We start from the raw sequence: 6306 nt of genomic DNA, 5'->3' as shown, positions 1-6306 counted from the left end.
TGCACACCTCAGTATAAATGTAAAGATGCAGAAATGAACTGTAAGTCTGTGTTGGAAATCTGTTTTATCTACAGTGAATCCTCATTATTGAACTCACATATAGAGGAATCATCAAGTGTGAAGTAATTGTCTTTTGATAACCTTTAGCAGACAAACTCCAAAGTAAAACAATACAACAAAGGCGTGTTAACAGGATTAGATTTGTATGCGGTATGTTATCTTTCTAAATCCAAGGCTTTAAAAGTTTTCCTAGTCTGTAAGTATCACACATGCTTTTTTATGAATAAAGTTTCCCCGAATAAGTTTTTCTTTATGATTTACTTGTTTCAACCGCGCAGTTATCAGGCTTAAACATTCAACAAAGCTCAGTTCACAACTTAAGAGGACGAAATTTGTTGTTAAGTTTCAGTAATGGCATTTACAGATTTTCAGGAATTTTCTGAAGATATATGAGTTTTAGTGAAAATAATTAATCCAGTTTTACCCTTTATGTAATCAAAATAAAAGTAACTGGATCACAAAAGTAGTGGTTGTAGAACTGGGATAGTAAAAGCTAAACAAGACACAGGGTTGGTAGATCTTACCATAAAATGACAAAGCTTGATTTAATTTATCATATTTATCTGCTTTGCTTATATTTTTATTTGTTTTCTAGAGGAGAGTTTTAAAGTTTTATTGCAATGATGTATTATAGATTTATATTCAATGTCATGTTTTATCATCAAGACTACAGGTATGATTTAATCTTTAATTAGAAGACAGTAATTCTTTCAGTTATCATCTCTGTTATCATCAATAAAAACAAAACTTTAAGACACCGTGGGAGTTGAATGGTCACCAGTACAGTTATTAGTTTGAATTTCTTTCTCACCAAATAGATTAGACCTTCAGTTGCTTTCGCGGTTGCCTCTGCTTTTTAATTGATTTGATTGTGTCTTCCATCCATCCATCCATTCATCCATCCATCCATCCATCCATCCATCCATCCATCCATCCATCCATCCATCCATCCATCCATCCATCCATCCAGTTGTCTCTTGTAATCATTTCTACGTTCTGCCATTCATTCTAAATATTTTTTTTGTATATTCCAAGTTCATTGTTTCATCTATTGTCATATAAAATCTTGATGTAAAGCATTATTCTCAAAGCGTTTATTAATAGTTTTTCCAGATGTCCAAAACATTGGCGAGAAATTAAATGCTGTGATCGTGTTGCTGCATGTGGTTTCCATCCCATGCTTTGAAAAGCCATTAAAGGCCTTGGCTGAGCTCTGATGGGATGATAGTATTAAGGGAATTATACATAGATTTAAAGTAGCACTATGTACTTTCTGACCTTAAAATCATGCGTTTCTGCCTTATTTTAATGGCCCAGGGACATTTATTGTGTACATTCCTGTAATCGTCAACCAGCAGTGTCAAGAGGCTGAGAAACCGCACTTCACAACTTTTGCTTTCGGGATGTTGCACAAATTTACAGCTGACTTTAACTTGACAGCACCACATCACACGCTAGCAACTGGATATCAAATCACTGGCCATTTCAGCCATGGCTGAAGCAGGAAAAAATAAGAGGACATATCACAGGAAGAGAAGGGAGAAAGAGAGTAAGAGGCAGAGCAAGAGATAAGACAAGAGTCAGCATTGGATGGATTTTTACTGACTAGAGATAACTCAGATTACAGGCAGGATGCATGATGGATACTGAATTAGACCTAGTTAGGGGGCACCTCACTAAGAAAATCGGCCAAAGTTCGGTAGTGCCTCTTTAATAGATGCAACTGTATACTGTAAATCAATGTCAAGTGCTGCACTGGTCCTGTCCAGGTACTTAGGTTTCCCAGATTACAGTATATAGGCTGTATAGAGATAGATAGATAGATAGATAGATAGATAGATAGATAGATAGATAGATAGATAGATAGATAGATAGATAGATAGATAGATAGATAGATAGATAGATAGATAGATAGATAGATACATTTATATATATATAAACGGAGGAGGAGACAAGGAGTTCTTGACCTACAAACAACATTGTCCCAGTCACACATTTAGCCTACACACTCACCATATGATCAAACACCTCATAAATGTTTTACAGGGTTTCCATTTTGTCGTGTGACTGCCTTTATTAAAGAGGTGGGTGTTTTTTTTATTTTATTTTATTGATTGATTTGATTTTTATTGATCATCATTACAACTTCATCAGTTTTAACCCTAATACACACAAACTCATACTGAAGTTCACACTGTTATTTTTCAGTGTCCTGTTCTATGCTCACTTTGCTCTCTACCACCTGTTGACTGTTAACACTTTAACACGGCGTTCCAGACAATCTTTGTGCAGGCTGGCTGATTTTACTGGTTACACTGGTTTATGTTTAGCATCGCATATGCGAGCCAGAAAAATTCTCTCTGGTCAGCTGACTTATTTGTTCTATGTCTGATGTGAGCGGAGTCCAGACGAAATAATAACAGCCTAATAATAATGGCATGATGTGATGGATGAGGAACATTAGAAAGTAAACTTAGCTGAGATTACAACTTACCGGTTCATATAGTATAACAGTGTGGTCAATGAGCAGGATTTTTGTAGCCCTTTTTTATGCTTTTGTTCAGATTGTATAGAAAAAAAAAACTTGGATTATTTACAGCCATGAGAAGAAACTAGTCCAGCCCTGTTTGAAAGATTTATATATCAGAAAATGATGCTTTTACTGGAACTGGATGGGTATCAGCCACGTGTTGCCAATGAAATGCTCTTGATTTACTGAGAAACTGTTTTGTTTTTTACCCTCTACTTCTCTTTTACCTTTTTTGTCAGCTTGTGGTAACGTCAAGGAGGAAAAACGTCAGCAATAATCTTATAGAAACAACTGTTGCTCCCCATTAATCTGGGAATTAAAAGACTAGATGGTAAAGTGGGTCGTCCAATAAACAAGAACTTGGCAGATTGGCTGCCATGTTTCTGTCAGTCTTTTCAAGGTTACATCTGTGGCTATACATATAGCTTACCACCACCAGCATGTGACTGTGGAGTGAATAAATAATGTATTCATTGTAAAGCATTTTGAGTGCCTTGAAAAGCACTAAATAAATCTAATTCATAATTATTATTTCCAAACAATCCTTCATTTTAAAGTCAGAAAAATATGCAGAACCCATTCAAGACAGTTTCTAATAAATTAATGTCCTAGTAAGTTCATCCCAAGGCAAGGCAAGACAGATGCCAAAGACCCAAAAGCCACATCTCAGACTCTACAGGCCTCAGTTAGCATGTTAGATGTTACAGTTCATTACAGTACAATTTTTCAAAAAAGTCTAAAGTAATAGAATTTTTTAGCTAGGTTTGCAGTAGAAGGCCTCCTCTCTAAAAACAACATGGTGGCATTGATTTGCAAAGTTGCATCTGAACACCAGAAAACATCCGGAAGGATGTCTTTTGGACAGATCGGATCAATGTGGGACTGATTAGTTATTATTCACAGTGGCTTATTTAGTAAAAACCAAACACATCAGTATAACACTTTATACCAACTGTCAAGCACAGTGGTGGAGGGCTAATGGTTTGGGCTTGTTTTGCAGACTCTTGCAGTCATTGATTAAACCATAAACTTGTCTGTATACCAAAGTATTGGAGTCAAATGTGAGTCTGTCTTCCTGATAGTTAAGGTTTAGGTGAAATTAGATTATCCAGTATAACTACGACCCAAAGCACAACAGCGAACAGGTCCAGACTGGCCTACAGGAGAAGCGAAACAGCAGGAAAAAACATCATTAAGCACTACTGGCCAAAATTATTTGCACTTGTCACTTGTCAGTAATGCCAACTGGTCAAGATGACCTTTATTAAGTTTTTATTTTTTTCAACACGAGTAAAGCAACCAGAGGGGGAACAGCTGAGAGGCAAAGGAACATGGTTAGATTTGGTGAAATTGAGAGGAAACATAAAAAAAAAACAAAAAACAGGAAAGTCCCCACCAGCAGCAGGTGCAGTCAGCTGCAGCAACAAGTCAGTTGAGTGATACAGGTGAGATTGCTGGTGTGTTACTAGCTGTTAACTTTTATCTGAACATAATATGATGCACTAGCTGAGATGCAACATGTTCCGTTTCTTGTAGCTGTAATAATGACTCTGGCACTACTTTCTGTCACAAGTTCACAAGTTACTGTATTTTCCAATTTGTGTTTCTTATATGTGTTTTATATAGTTCTGTCTTTTATTAATTGAATTTGTATAGCTGCTAGTTTGGCCAGATCTCCCTTGCAAAAGAGATTTTAACCTTGATAGAACAACCTAGTTAAATATAGGTCAAACAAATAAACTCTTGAATACCCAGGAGGTCCTAGATGGGATTTCCTGGTACAACCTTGATGCAATATTAGTTTATATACTGTGTTAAACTGACAGGTGGTTATTTTCATACTTTGGCTGTTCAGCTATTCTAGTCTGTACACATATCCTGTCCACTTCTGTCCTTGTTGAACTCAGAAATAGATGCAAAACTGTGCCAATGAGGAACATTTTACTAGCCCAGGTTAAATCCTGATGAGGGAACTGTTTTACTTCAGCAGTTTGTCAGTTTGTTTATCTGTGCTGTAAATGACATGATTGCAGCTTTTATGCTTGTTGGTTAAATGCTTTTAGGAGGAAAACTAACATACATGGACACACTTTAATTAAAGGTCAGATAAATAAGAAGGCCCAAGACCTTTGAGACATTTATAAATGACTAAAAGGACCTTAAAATGAATTCTGAAATGCATGGGGAGCCAATGCAGTGATTTTAAAACCGGTGTAATGTGTTACCACCTTCTGGTCCTCATCAGAACTCATGCTGCTGAGTTCTGGAGCAATTGTAGGTTGGAAATACTCTTTTTGTGAAGACCAGAGAGCAGGGCATTACAGTAATCTAAACCACTAGAAATAGAAGCATGCATGCAAGAAAGAACATGCTGTAAATGAGTTGGGGTGGCCTAGGTGAATTGACATTGACTCCCAGCCTGACCTTTTGTCCTAGTCCAGCCATGGTATAAGATAAGATATGATAAGATCAGATGATAATACTTTATTCATCCCATGGACTGAGAAATTTAGATATTACAGTAACAAGTAGACAGAGTAAAAGTGAACTATAACAGAAACAATTCTACAATAAAAATAAAATTTAGAATAATAGAAATATTGTGTGCAGCAGCCTAATGTGTATAATAATAGAACAATGTTTGTTATAACAGCCTGCTGTTAAACTGATGAAAGATTTCTGTAGCACTCCTTGCACTGAGGAGGCAACAGCCTGTTGCTGAAGGAGCTACACAGTTTCATAAAGAGGGTGGGAGGTGACATTGAATATTTCCTTTCTTCTATACTACCAATACAGAGTCCAGGGTGCCATCCAGGACAGTACTGGCCCTCCTGACCATCTTGTATAGCCTGTTTCTGTCCTTCTCAGTCCTCACACAGATCCAGCAGACCTGCAGAAGCCACCACAGTGTCGTAGAAGGTCCTCAGCAGTGTCCTGCACACGCTGAAGAACCCCAGTCTCGGTGGAGCAGATTTTGACCCTACAAATATACAAAAGAATGAAAAAATAAAATAAAATAAGGCTGTTGCAGTGATCCATTTAAAGTGTAGACCTCGACTGAATTGTAAAACTGTGGAATGACCTAATGAAAGCTTTGCATAAATGTCTTTAAAGAAACTGAGCCCAGTCCAGATGACTTGACTCAACCTACACTGGATACCATGACGTGGATCAATGAGATCCTCCACAGACAGTTTAATACAAAATAAATAATGATTAGTTTGTGTTTGAGCTCAAAGATCTTCTGACAAGTAGGTCACTTTGTGTTGGACTCCATTTGTTCATCCAAGTGTGATAAGAGTTTCTGGGTCAACGAAGCAGTCCAGCCTCAGAATCAAACTGTTAAAAGCGATAACTCTGGACAGGAAATCAGTACGAAGCCACAATGAGAAAAAGGAAAGCTACAGGCTCCACTTTGGTTTTATTGTCTAAAAGACATCACCCTAACAGATAAAACGATGAGAAGAGAAACTGTTGGAATTAATGCCTATCAGCAAATTTTTGGAATAAGAAATAAATGTCCTTGGTTCATTTATATTTTTAATCTCTTAAAATAGAAAATGTCTCTAGAGTAGCTCACCATATCTGCTGATACTGTGTCAAGTGTGTGAATGTGTCTGAGACATGATGACACCTCAATGTGAGGAAAAGTCTCAGCTGTAAGCGACGCCACAGCGTGATGATGTAACTCAAACTAGACACACACACATGCAATA

Source organism: Melanotaenia boesemani, chromosome 5 (assembly GCF_017639745.1).
Source record: "Melanotaenia boesemani isolate fMelBoe1 chromosome 5, fMelBoe1.pri, whole genome shotgun sequence".
In the NCBI taxonomy this organism is placed as follows: Eukaryota; Metazoa; Chordata; class Actinopteri; order Atheriniformes; family Melanotaeniidae; genus Melanotaenia; species Melanotaenia boesemani.
This window is presented reverse-complemented; position numbering follows the sequence as displayed.